At 33.4% G+C, this 15,458-nt stretch overlaps 1 pseudogene; it reads left to right on the plus strand.

Moving 5' to 3' along the window:
- The first annotated feature begins 401 nt into the window (after positions 1-401).
- Positions 402-1,283, plus strand: LOC148610306 (uncharacterized; annotated as a pseudogene).
- The last annotated feature ends 14,175 nt before the right edge of the window (positions 1,284-15,458 follow it).

The following is a 15,458-nucleotide window of genomic DNA, read 5'->3' on the forward strand; positions in this document are numbered from 1 at the left end:
CTACTGATTGGTTTAATGTAAAGTCTGGTTTGAAACAGGGTTGTGTTTTGTCAACTGTAATGTTTAATATTTTCATTAATAATTTAATTACAGATGTAAAAGAATTAGATATTGGTTTAGATATTGACGGTCAAAAGATTGCTATTTTGTTATATGCAGATGACTTAATTCTTATGTCAGAAAATGGAGAAGATATGCAAAAACTGCTAGATGCTTTTAGTGTATGGTGTAATAATAATTGCTAGAATATTAATTTTAATAAATCCAAAATGATTCAATTTAGAAATCAATCAATACCAAGATCTGAATGTACTTTCCAGATCAATGGTGAAAACATAGAATATGTATCAAGTTATCAATATTTGGGACTGGTTTTAAATGATTTTTTTTATTATAATGTAATGGCCAAAGCAATGGCTAAATCTGCCAATCGAGCACTAGGTTTACTTATTGTAAAATGTAATACATATGGCGGTTTCCAACAAAAGATTTTCACGAAACTTTTTGACATTTTAGTAATTAATTAATTAATTTGGAGCACGGAAGAGTTCTCCTGTATTTCAGCAGTTCAGAACCGAGCCATGAGATTTTATATGGGGGTTGGAAAACACACCCCTAATGATGCAGTAGTTGGTGATTTGGGTTGGAAACCCTCATACGTTCGACAATGGGTTAACGTTTTTAGACACGGTCTAGATGTAGTAAAATGGATGTAGATAGAATTAATTATAAAGTTTTTACGTGGCCTATTAGAAAAGGCAGTTATAGAATTAAAAACTGGAGTTACCAAGTTATGGAAATGTTAAAATTTTATAATAAGGAACAACTTTGTAATATAGAAGTAAATATACTTGATAAGAGCACCATATGTCAATTAGAGGAAAAATGTTTGATAAATATAAAACTGACTGGTGTAACAGAATGAGTCAATATGGCCAAGGTGATAAATTAAGAACATATAAAGTGTTTAATTTAAAATTTAGATGTGGTGTAACATCTTTAAAGATTGAAACTGGTCGTTATGAAAGGTTAGCATTAGACGAAAGATTATGTATAAGTTGTAATGATACAGAGGATGAAAACCATGTATTATTAACATGCCCATTGTATGATGATCTAAGACAGTCACTATTGTTAGATATTATTAGTTGTAATGACTTTTTTTGGCATTGTCTGATGATGAAAAATTTATATTTTTATTTAACAATGAAAATGTATGTATCTTAGTTGCCAAACCCTGCCAAAGTATTTTACTGGGAAGAAATAGTATTTTATATCATTAATCTGTGATACTTTTTATAAATCGTACCCTTGTTTTAACTGTATTTAAGATGTATATATTACTATGTTCTCAATAGTCTCTCATAATTCTTTTTAGAATGGCTCATGCATTTTGTATTTTTATCTCTTATTGTTATCATGTTTTATATGAATGTGTGTGGTGAGACTTTATCAAACTATTGAACTTATATGCTAAATGCAGATACCTCTGTATTATCTTCGTATTTGTTTATTTTGTATTTTCATAAATTTCTATGTTTATATTCTCTGTACGACTGTATTTTGGTTTTGGAGAAATAAACTCACTTTATTAGAAAACCTTAACAATATTACAGGAGTATAATGTTGTGAGTTGTTGCCCTACATTAGCAGATGATGTCCCTTGTGTTAGTCTATCACCTTCCGGTCTTCAATTGATGTTAAATGTATGCACACAGTACATATACAAATGACAGTTCCGTTTTAATCCTGAGAAAAAAACATATAAGAAACTTACGATTTTTCTAGTGTTTTCAGAACATATGAAAAACAATTATCGCAATTTTTCCTATGTACAGGTTCCTGACCAGGACAATTATACACTGTAGATCCCGTCAATTCTCAAATCTCAGGGGATTGTAACTGTCAGGCGAAAACTAAAGGGTTTTCTCTTTCAACCAAAATAAAAAAAAGTTGTAAAGTGTTTTCTCTTTCAACCAAAATAAAAAAAAAAGTTGTAAAGGGTTTTTTCTTTCAACCAAAATAAAAAAAAGTTGTAAAGGGTTTTCTCTTTCAACCAAAATAAAAAAAAAAGTTGTAAAGGGTTTTTTCTTTCAACCAAAATAAAAAAAAAGTTGTAAAGGGTTTTCTCTTTCAACCAAAATAAAAATGTTGTACGGGTTGAACCTTGTCAATCGCTCTGGGTTCTTCGATAGCTCTACTACATTGTTGTCCATGTACAGTATACATGTAAATAAAAAAAGTTCACAAGTCAGAGCTGAACCTAACATAAATGTACATGAAACACAATTATACATTACATGTACAAGACTTAGTTACACGTACATGTATAAAAGCTAACATGAACTTTCAGAATTATTCATAAAAATTGAATACATGTACACCAATCGCTAGACACATTTGATAATTAAACTGCATCAGTGGTGCACAATTACATGTACATGTATATGTATGTTCGCATCGTTCAATCCGTTTTATCTATCAGTGACCCCAAAATGCTTTTTTTCTCAGCATCACCTTGATTTTTCTGAAATTTTTATATCAGTCAGTATTCAAAAATTTAATCAAGCCTTGCTAAAATGTTTTGTTAATATTAACTATATATAACTTACATTTAAGAAATACATGATATGTATTTTATCTAACTTACCTTAGAAAGTGTTCTACAGTTCTGTATTTAATTTATGCTACAAGTGATTGTCAGCCATTTAAATAAAAACGATTAACGATTTGAATGCTCTAAATCCCCAGTATACGCTTAGACTTACGTAATGGACAATAATCTGAATGAATTAAACAAAAAAACAAAACAAAACAAAACAAAACAAAAAAATAGCTGTCTCTAAGCGTCTTGGCTTTTTCATGTCAAAACATGTCTATCGTGACTTCACTATATAACTTAAAGACGACCGTTTTTATATCAAATTAACAACAGACCTCACTCAATCCTTTGCGGACGAAATAAACACTGAGTTAAACAAAATGTACGATAATAACCACATTGACATTAAAACTCTTGAATATCTCAAACCTGAAAATCCTAAACTCAAAATTCACAAAGTTAACAACCCAGGTAGACCTATAGTCTCTGCTAACGGCCATCCAACAGAGAAAATTTCGGAATTCGTGGACTTTCATCTACGTCCACATGTTGAAAAATTTCCATTATTTATAAAAGATACGACTGATTACTTATAGAAGATGCAGGCTCTGAATCCCCTTCCACCAAACACCACTCTGGTCACTATGGACGTTACATCTCTCTATACCAACATTCCTCACTCTGATGGTATCGAGGCTTGCAGAGAAGTATGGGACTCTCGGGAGGTCAAAGTTCCACCTACTGACTGCCTAGTCACTTTGCTCACAATGGTTTTAAAAAAGAACAATTTTACTTTTAATGGAGACCATTACTTACAAATAAATGGCACAGCTATGGGTACCAAAATGGCTCCGTCTTATGCCAACATTTTCATGGGAAAATTTGAAAAAGAACTACTTGAATCCTCTATAGAAAAGCCTCTGTCCTGGTATAGGTTTATTGGCGACGTGGATATGAAGTGGACACATGACGAAGAAGAACTAAACAATTTTATCGCTCGTGCCAACAATCAACATCTTTCAATTAAGTTCACTCACGAAACATCTGCTACAAGCATCTCGTTCCTCGATACCTCCAGCACCTTATCGGGAAGGGGGGGGGGAGAGCTCTCCACGGACCTATACTCAAAACCAACTGACACACATCAATATCTTATTCCTAAGAGCTGTCATCCATCTCACCTGACTAAGAGTAAACCATTCAGTCAAGCTCTTAGGCCAAGACGCATTTGTTCAAATGACGAATCCTTAAAGAAACGTCTAGGTTAACTGAAGAACAATTTAAGAAGAAGGGGATATAGATACAAGACCATTAAAGAAGGGTTCCAAAAAATTCACAATATCCAGATTTCAGATTTCAGATTTATTCAATACACTCAGACACATGCATAAATATACGTTACATGAGGTCATTAGTATATAATAGTTTTACAAACAACAACGAAACGAGCATGCGCAAAACATACATACAATAGTACAATGAACATATAATCATTTCAGTTACAATAAAGTAGAAACATTTCTAATAAATACTGATAACGATCTCAACACAGGGATATTACAAAATGATAGGAGACCTTCCATTTTCTTAGTATTCGGATTTATGTAGTAGTATTTTGGTAAATATTTTCCCCTTATTTTGACAATTTGATCATTCGTGCAACAGAAAAGAATATGGAACTCATCACCAACGGTTTGGTTACATAATTTACAGATACGTTCATGTATGGAGATAACAGACCATCTACCAGTTTCGATCGGAAGATGTAAATTAGATGTCCTCATCTTTGTAATCCACACTCTGTGTGAATCCGATAATTTCAGGAGGTATAATTGTTCAATACCAAAGGAGTTCTTGACTAGAGAGTAAAATTCGCCACGGGAAGCTAGTTGAATATCACTAAACCATTTTTGAATAAATTGATCCTGTAGGGTAATTTGAGCATGCTTAATGCTTACATATGAAAATTGGTTCGTGTATACCTCACTCATACCAATATCATTAAATATTTGTTTAATAAATTGTATCCATCGAAAATTATAGACACCGTTTTCTTGAAGAAAAAACATCAGTCTATATAAAATATTACTCAGTTTACCTTCACATTGTAATAATTTTATCCGAAAAGAAACTATCCTAAGTTTAACACGCAATTCTAATGGAAATCTTCCCAATTCCCCGTAAACCATGAAATTTGGCGTAGTATTTCGTACTCTCAAAATCCTCTTGCAAAACTTTAGATGGACTTGTTCAATTAAATACAAGTCCTCATAATCCCATACTTCTGAACCATAAAGTAGAATCGGTTCAATCATACAATCAAATAATTTTAGCTGTAAATCGATTGGTATACGTTCATTTTGAACTAACCTATAAATACTATAAGGGGCTTTATTAGCCTGTTATACGCGTTTTTTTTTCTGGTCTCAATAAAACAACCATTATATTTAAATATCACACCAAGATAGGTATAAGTATCAACAATTTCCAATTTATCGCCACTTGAATAGAACTCCATATTTTGTCTAACTTTTCTCTTGCTAAAAATCATAACTTTAGTTTTATTTGTATTGACTTGGAGCTTCCAAGATTCACAATAAGAATTAAAAATGTTCAAAGAATTTTGCATGCTTTCCTTTGTTTCTGATAAAATAATAGTATCATCAGCATACAGAATAACAAATATTTTATAAAAAATGTGGATCTCCTCTTCTAATTTTCTTTGTACAATTTCACATTACTCATTAAATTTAGTATAACTATCTTTAAGAATTTTACGATAGTTTTTTAGCTTTCAAATTTAGTTCCGCTTTATTCGAATCGGTTTTATGATGATGAAATCTTTGTTTAGCCTGGTGAAATTCATCCCTTTTCAGAAAAGGTGAGTAATGTGCTAATGAATTACGCGCATTGTCAAAAAATGACACACAATCTTTCTGGAAAACCTTACACAAGTATTCTAATAACAAAAAAGAAAGTCCTGAAGTTGACTGAAAAACATTTCACGAATATTTTAAGAATTTAAATGCAGGTGATGATAATCTTCAAGACATAGATATTGATATCGATGAAATTTGTAACAATAAAGTTTTTGAGTAAACCAGGTATATAGCGAGGAGGTTCTCGGTGGGTAGTAGGGTCGTAAACTTGACCGTCAACAATAAGTTTATCGTACACGATTTTGGCGTTTTTCTTCTGTCTCCGGAATTCTTTAAATTTTGGAATTAATGTTTTGCGTCTGTCGTTGATCTCTTTTGGGTATTGTTGGTAGACGGAAAATTCAGGTTTACTTTTCAGTTTTTCAGCTGCATATTTTCTGACAGTTTCATTTTCGCTAAATTTAACGAATCGGGCAATAATGCCTCGCTCTCTTCTGTCTCGACGTTCACCAAGCTTATGTACGTTTTGGAACCTTATATTTTCGACATCCCAAGAAGTAGTCTGCTACAATACAAGGCAAAGAAAAAATGTAAAAGAACCCCTTGTGTTCTAACATATTACCCCTGCCTTAAAAACAGCCACAACACCATTTGTGAGCACTGGGCCTCTGTCGAGAGAAACTCAACATTATCCAAAGTCTTTCCCGTACCACCTATGATTGCTTTCAAACAGCCAGACAGTTTGCGTAGTCTACTTGTGAGGGCTGAAATATCTAAGCCCAACTTGACTCCAGGCGAGAGTCGCTCCTGTGGTGACAAAAGGTGTAATTGTTGCAACCAAATGCACCACTCGTCATCGTTCACCTGCAAAGTCACGGGGAAACGCTACAAAATATTTTGCAACGTGCACTGCTTGAGTGCTAATGTAATATATTTGCTCCACTATCCCATTTGTGGCCTTCAATATGTTGGTGAATCTAAATAGCCTTTTCACAAGCGCTTGAACGGACACAGGAGCGACCTAACTAAAAAGCCTTTACTCCCAGTGAGTCAACACTTTAGATTACCTAACCACCGCCTCGATGATTTCAACAAAATGAAAATCTTCATCGTGGAACAAAACACGATCTGGAGCGAACTACAGAGAGTGAAGCGGGAGGGATTTTGGATAAAAGAACTCCGTGTTTTACACCCAGACGGAATTAACAAAAAACATTAAGTTCTTCCTATTTTGTATAGTTTCTTATAACAGTGTTTGTAAATATTTTTATTTTTATAGTTCAGTATTCAAGATCAACACCAAACGTGTGTCTATAGCACAATGTTCAAGATCTTTGTTACTGTCGGTAAAAAAAAAAAAAAAAAAATTATACTTTATTATAGTGTGTTAACATCTTTATCGGTATCTTTGTACAATCCTTTAGACTTATATATAAAAGAAGAAAATGCTTTGACATTAATGCCATGATTTCTGTTCAACCAAATTAAAGGGGTTGGTTCACTAAGTACCAAATTTGGCCCAAGCTCAGTTTTTGACAAAAGCTTTACAGATGGATAGGTATTGATGAAATATATATATATAAATATTTAAATGTCTGAATATCAATTCTGCGCTTCCATGGCAACTGATTGAATCTTTCATAAGAAAATCACATTTTTTTTCATTAAAATGCCATAATTTGCCATTTTATTCATCTCTGGTATTGACTTTCCTTACAACTTTTGTGAGACTTTGTAGTAGAATGGTATATAATGCAAAATGAACAAACAACAAAAACTAATGTTTATTTTATTTTATTCGATATCGCTCTTGTCTTGCGGCAGCGAGAAATATATTGGAGTATTTGATTCCGTCTCTGAGATATTTGCATACTCTCGTCGAACATACATACACAACTTTGCAACGAACATAACACTTAACTGTTTTAATACCTGGTTGTAATCATTCGATATCATTTTATATAATAGACCTTGAAATGAACATTTAAATTTGAATTTCACTACCATTTTTCTCCTTCTATTTGATATTTAATTTTCATTTTTTCTACAATTGTTTACTCTTCATTCGGAGGATAATAAAGAATATATACAGACTTAAGATCTAATCAAAGACAGGAGTTTTCAAAGTCGCTGATCGACAAATATTATATGCCATTGATTTTGGCCTGTTTTCAATGTCCGGCAGGTGAATTCAATGCTCTACTAAATTCCCAACTGACATTTTTAATTTTGGTCCATACTCCAAGGTTTTAGTGGCGTCCTAGTTGCTCATTTACTTTAGATTTGTTACTTTGTATGTATTATTTTGGTTATTTTATGTTCTTTGTTGTATTTGTCTGTTTTTCATGTCTTGTCTTTGTCCCTGGATTACATCGGTTTGATTTCCGCTAGAATCTTGGTTCCCTTGATTACTCTTAGTACTACAATAGTGCGTCGGTTTTAAAAGTTTATGTCAGTTTGAAAAGCTCATTAGAACATGGATTGTAATGCTTTATGTGAACCGACTTTAAATAAAGCTTTTGAACTTTGAACATTGTTGTGTATCGCAACAGTTCTTCAATCGGCTAAGATCGGCAAACTTCGAGTCCGAAATGATACGAACTCAAGCGAAGTTGCGATATGCTCTAAAATCGGGTGACTGTGTAACGTGATGACCCGAATGTATCTCAATCAAAATAACTCGGAGACAATGCGTTTCTCAGTTATATTACAGAAAGTTCAATGGTAACCGATCATTTTCACCTTTTAATGTAAACATCCCACTTCCATACAAGTGAAAAGTTATTTAAGAAATGCTTTGCCAGCCTATCGTGTGCATATATGCCATATCTAAAAGGTGTTTTGAAGATAACACAGTCACCCAAATTTTCGGATCCAAATAAAAAAAAATACAGAAGTATCTGTTTAGAGAGGCCTGTGTATTTTTCTAGCCATGAGCACTCAGTCTGAATCATTATGTTGCGACCACCATACTTCATACATGTACGGGTCTTATTTGGAACGAAGTGGTTGCATATTGTTGATATTTCTGCTCATTAGAGACACTTTTTTGTACATGTTATAAGTAAAGGCACAAACATCATTTTTGGGCATAACTGATAATTGATAAGTTTGAGATGAAGAATTTATGAAAGTTTCTAAAATCGATTCTTCAGGCAATCGTGTATTTGTGAATTAATAATTGTTCATTTTTTCTCTTAATTGAAAAAATAATAATAAAATGTAAATCCGTCGTGCAGAAAACGCTGCAACAAACAGTTACGTATTTAAGTAGACAAAGTTTATTTACCTTTCAAAATAAGACGTCAGCTTCTTCATGTTTCACCCCTATAAGTATGCATGTACAGTCTATGCCCATGTTTTTATTGGAAGATTTCTTCCGTGAATTGTTTTGACTATTAAGTACCAGTCTTTCTAAAAACCCACCAAATTCAGTCTTATTTCTTGTTTAGAAACTGTTACCGATCACATAACCAGTCTTAATTTTTCATTAGGTTGTTGCGCTTTTGAGATAAAAATCATCTAGATTGTACATGAAATGTGCACTTTGTAACAGTTATCGTTCTTGATTTGGCTTCATTTGGTTGATTTCAGTGGGAGATGAATGTATGATTTTCTTAAAAGTGCAGATCTGAATGCAGAAAATGTTGTTTTGTGAAAGTATAGCATATGTAGACTGAAAAAGCACCATTTGTTTGGTGGGTTTTTCTTCACCATGAATCACTTTACCGTTGGTAGTGTCTGAATTATATGTGGACTTGTACTTAACAGGTGTTTAACAATTTATTTATACCCGTGCAGGTCCGGATGTTAAAAGAATAGGCCTGCAGCAGCGCTAAGCTTGTCGTAAAAGGCGACTAAATAGTGCTCAGAACCCTAGCCGGGGGCTAGGGCGCTTTGCCCACAGAGCAACTGGGATGTGTGCCCCAGGTGGTGGAATGGGGTACCCCTGGCGTGTTGCATGCTGGGGTTGTCAGGCTATAATACGGAAAACCTGACCGGAAACCGTAGTTGTGCACCGTGTTGGGAAAGATGCCACGTTCCTCGCACGTTAAAGAACCATACTGTGGTATTCTCCCGGAGTAAGAACTATAGGGCTCCGCCACAGGAGGCTAAATTGCCCGACCCTACCCACCTTTCCCTATTTCCAGTGGCAATCAAAATTTGTCGACCCCATTGTCCTTGTGTCCCATCCTTTTTTCATTTCATCATTTCGTGTTCATTTTATCATCAATTTCATGTTCATCGTCTGAATATGGCTGAAATATTGCTGCTCGGACGTTAAACCCCAACAAACAAACAAACAAACAAACAATTTATTTATCTGTAGTCTGTCATTTTGTTACGTACTTAAAACAATTTGCGAGATTATAATTTATTTTAAATATTTATTAGCCGAACATGGGAAAAGACACATTGATTACTCGGAAGTCATGTGACTTCTGAGTCTTAAAACCATCTGATGTCAATCAAAAGTACTTTCACCCCGAAAGATATCTGGTGGATGAATTTTAAAATGAATCAAATTGATTATTTTGTATAAATACATTGCCCGTTTTTACAGTATACGATTGGAATCAGGCGCGTAGCTGCCGTTAGGCAAAAACGTTTTGCCTGCACTTAATTTTGCCAATTTTTTTTAAGGAGAGGCATAAATGATGCTCTAAAACGCTATCTTCGCGGAGTTTCGGGGGGGGGGGGAGGGGCTTCGCCCCCTGGACCTGCTGGGGGCCTTAAGCGGCCCCGAGACCCCCTGCCGTAATTTTGCCTATACTTCAATTTGGCCTCAGCTACGCGCCTGGGAATTATATTTTACAAACATGATGACTGATTGTCAAAGAAAAATTCAAATGCATATATATAAGTTTGAAATATATTTCATTAATCCCTTTGATATCCATATATGGATTCCACGTGATTGGCTACGTTTAAAACTAAAAATAGGTTGTCAAGATTACACATTGAGAAATGTTCCAGTTGCACAGGTAAAATTATTTCACATGATTTTCAAACGAATTTCACATCATTTTCACATGAATTGAGCAAATAAACTTTATGACAGAGTTCACGTGAAATTCGGGTAAATGGAGCATTCACAGGAAGTTCTTGTTAAGTGGATTTCACGTGAAAATCAAGTTAATTTTATGTGAAGTTCATGTGAATTTTACATGAAGCTCGATTAACATGACTTTCACGTGAGAAATATTTACATGTGTAGTATACGTGCCCTTGTCATTGCCTCTCCGACTTCCTTCACCGAATTTAGGATTGTGTCCCAAATTATGTGAGTTTGTCTACTTCCAAGTTTTCGAAAGAAAATATGCCCAAAGTCGCCTTTTCCTCACAGACCGCGCTCAATACTTGCGTCCATAAATCACGGATCATGCTCCGTATTTGTCATCTTTTTTCTTTCTAATTTACTGTATCGTTGTGACATTATTGTTTCAAAAGGTAGTAGCTGGTACATAGAAAGTATTTCTGATATGCGCACATACAGGTTTGACAGACGTCCTATATGATATTGCCTCCAGGCTACCACTTTGGATGGAACTGTTTGTACTTGAAATATAGTAAGCTTACTTGGCGTTTGTAAAACTCAGCCTGTATTGGACGAGCTCCTATAAATAATGTTGGATGTTGCGGTTCTATCGGGTAGAGAATGAAATAGGCGAAGTGTTTTTATACGGAATTTTGTAAATAGCTCTAAATCCTTTAATTAGATTTATGGTTTCTAATCCATATAGTAAGTTTGGAAGAACATAAATCTGATGAATTCTGTTTTTTTTTGTTTTTTTTTTGTTTAAACATTTGATCCATGCACGCCTGATTTTATAAGAAAGTATAGAGAATATTTCTCGCTGAAGATACATGTATCCGTACTTCTGAATTTATTGTCGCTTCATTTAATTCTGTTCTTCTTAATCCTAAATTTGTTGTTTGGGTCTTGAATTCCATATCTTTTTCTCCCATTTTAAGGTTATCGTTACTTTGGCGATTAATATTTGATGGTTGGAGCTTGATTTCACAATTGCATTATTTTTGTAGGGTGTACTTGAAATCTATAGGAACTGACTTCATTATTGGAGGACGATATCAGTCACTTCTTGCTTTTCAGATTTGTTGTTAGAAAGTAGGACTGTATCGTCAGCACATGTCGGTCATTTCGTATATTATATATGTTTCCAATGGAGGCACCTTTTCTGGGTTTTCGATACTTGAAAGGATCTCGTTGATGTATTGCTTATAGAGATAAGTTGATAGTATCCCACCCTAGCACAAACCTTGTTTTATCGGGAACTGGTTGCTTGTACCATCCTGCTATTTCACTATAGAAATAATAGGGCTATTTATCTCATGTATTTTTTTTCAAAATGATGACGCCCGAGAACTTAAGTTTGTACAAAAGTATATTATCATGGTTCACAACGTCAAAAGCTTATTGGCTATCCAAAGTTGCTATAAACATCGTATTTTTTCTCGTTATCTCAGTTCAAATTTGTTGAATTCTGGCCTTCGGTTTTACTATAACCCTTTTCCCTTTTGAGTTCCGATGTAAATACACCATTCTAAAATGGCCCTGGGACTTCCGTATTTTTTATCATTTGGGAGAAGATGTCCTGGTGGAATTAGAGGATCTCATGACCTGCATATTTGGTATGTTCCAAAGTGTTTTAATGGCCAATTCAAAATCTCCTCTGAAACAAACAAATGCTGGAGTACGCCAAGGCTCCGCTCTTTTCTTGTTTATATCAATGACATAGCTGATGCTCTCATCAGTTTTGCTAAACGTTTTGTGGATGACAGATCGCTATCATACTCCGCACTATCGTATTCTACAATCCAAGATGTAATGAATTTAGGCCTAGAGAATATAACAACGTGGTCTGAAAAATGGTTAATAAATTTTAATTCACAGAAAACCAAGGCTTTAATCATTGCTAAACGCATTGATTTATTATTTCAAAACGATTTTTTATCAAAACAGCCCATTTTATAAAAAAATCAAACTTACAACAACGATTTCTATAATTACACAATGATTGATTTGTTTTTTCTTTTTAGTATTTATTTTGTTTTTGTTTATTTTTGTTTTGTTTGTTTGTTTTGTTTGTTTGTTCTTGTTTTTTTTAAATATTTAATAATGTATGTGGTAGACTTAATGAAATAGTGAACATGAAAATAATTTTACCCCCGATTGAAAAGCGCGAGGTTTACAATACTTTATTATACTTTATTTGATAAACCTCACACACACATGTGTACAAGAGGACATATACATACATTCAAATATAGTCACAACAAACAACTATTTTATAAACCACACTCAATACATTCACAATTGTTACAAATACATACTATTACATCACAGAAAACTTTGAAATCTTCTTATGAAATGATGCTTGTTTGTTGGGGATTAACGCCCGAGCAGCAATATTTAAGCTATATTCAGGCGGTGAGCATAAAGTCGATGATAAAATGAACATGAAATGATGATGAAATGAAAAATGAGATGGGACACAAGTATGTTGGGGTCGAGAAATTCTGATTGCCACTGGAAATATGAAGAGGTGGGTAGAGTCGGGCAATTTAGCCTCCTTTTATGAAATGAGCGAGGTCTTTGTACATTTCATTATGACATAGCTTTAATAAACTAATAAATTTTTGTTCAGTTGGATATTGTAAATAATAACTAGGTATATATTTTTGCCTGAGTTCTAGAATTTCTCTTTCCTAACAAATGAACAGGTAATGAAATTCATCGCCTGTTCCATTTCTACATCATTGACATGTTCGTTCATTTCGTGGGATTCCCGACTATCTCCCAGTTTCAATAGGGATCTTCAAATTTGAGCATTTGAATTTAGAAATAAACAGCCTATCTGCATGTTGTAAACGTAGCAGGTAATTTTATAGGCCAAAGGTAGTCTTGAATTTTGAATAGGAGTCGCCACGACATGAGATAGACATGCTAGACTGCCAATGGTTTATAAACTGATCTTTCAATCGTACTGACAGCATTGACTTTAATACTTACTTTTCTAATGGTATTTGGTCATCCCAGAGGAACAATAATCCAATATCATCAAAAATGGATTTAATATGGGAAATCCAATTGAATTTGTCTGGTTCTAAAGAATGTAACTTTAACATTACTTGGTACATAATTGAAGATAGTTTTGTATTGTTGAGAAGAAGGTTGTACCAAAACATTACCATTTTACATTTGATACTAATCAACTCTCTAAATTTTCTTGCAATATTGCAAATGAATTCTTTCCATTTCATTTGATTTGTCGAATCCCAAACTTCAGATGCATATAACAGTACAGGACTTATTAATGAGGCAAAAAGTTTAAGCTGTAAATCAATTGGAATGCTTAAATTTTTAATTTTTGCATACAAAGGATAAAGGGCCTTTTGGCTTTGATCACACAACCTTTTCTTTGCCTTGTGAAAACTTCCATTGAAACTAAATAACACACCTAAGTATGAGTTTATGATTTTATATTGTTTCCGTTTTACTGAAAACCACAACTTTTGTTTTACTCGTGTTCACACTTCATTTCCAACGCTCACAGTATCTTTCAAACCATGTCAAACTCTATTGCATATCATTTACACTCTCTGATAATAATGCCCTACCATCAGCATAAAAAATAATAAACAATTTCATGAATATTCCTATAGACTCTTGCCACACATCAGAAAAAAGGTCTCAAGACATTCGACACTGTTTTCTGTGAAAAATTTTTCCATATCATTCAGAAATAGGGAAAATAAAACAGGAGACAAGTTCTTGTTTTGATACGTACTATGGATAACATTAAATATTTTTCCTTTGATATTTGACTTACGTAACTTTTGCCATAAACCAGATTCATTCGCCAAACTGTGTCGAAAGCACTTTAAGCATCATTGAAAGTACAAAAAAGTTTCTTACCAAATGAAAAATAAATTGTGATAAGTGCATACAGAACAAAAAATATTATCGACAGTGTAATGCCCTTTTTTAAATCCAACTTGTGATTTTGCAATCAAATTGACATGATCTGCGTACTCATTCAACGTATTATTCAGTATAGCTGGCAAAACTTTACTAAAGCACGAATTTAGCGGAAAGCCTCTATACATATCAGAATCAGATTTGGAACCCTTTTTCTTGTATATTGTTATTATTATCCCCGTTAGCCAGCTTTCGGGTACAAAACCAGTATTTAATATTAAATTGAATATTTTTAGATAAATTGGCATGAGGCATTCCATAGTACTCTTAATATATTCATTCAAAATTTCGTCGCATCCAAACGCTTTTCCATTTTTTTAGTTTCGGATACTGCATTTTTTATTTCATCTTCGGTAATAGGGGAATTCAGCCATAGACCTCCCTCGGAGGAAATACTTTCCGCGTTATCCTCGACTGATTCTGAGCCTTGATCAGTATATGCATCAATACTCTCATTAAAGATTTTTGAAGTGATCATACAGGGTTTCTATAGAAATATCATCACCTGAATTTTGTTTATTGTTATTATTTAGACAATTTAAGATTTACAAAGAGACTTTGGATCTTTCTTTGAAATTTCTAATAATTCATTAGCTGCTTTACGTTGATAGTCGTTGTATGCTTTTATAAGGTTGGAATTTGGGTATAAATTACGAATTAAACGAATTTAAATATTTCTAGCATTTAAATGAGAGATTGGTTTAAATTAGAATATCAAAGTTAAGAAATAATGTTTTATTTTTAATTTACATATTCGGTAATATTTTAGATTTGATTTCTTTCAATGACAGATGTCAGTTTTATGTATTAATAAGATTCATTTTGTTTATTGGCAAAAGCGATAATTAAGATCAGAATACTCATAGGAAATGTCTTAAAGATAATCTTTGGATATATAGAATAAGTATTGCTAAATCAAAACAATGTAACATAATTCTTGAAAGTAAAAAGTATTATTCTTATTGAATTAAAC

Source organism: Perna viridis, chromosome 8 (genome assembly GCF_037379345.1).
Source record: "Perna viridis isolate PV_CMFRI_1.1 ecotype Kerala chromosome 8, ASM3737934v1, whole genome shotgun sequence".
NCBI lineage: Eukaryota > Metazoa > Mollusca > Bivalvia > Mytilida > Mytilidae > Perna > Perna viridis.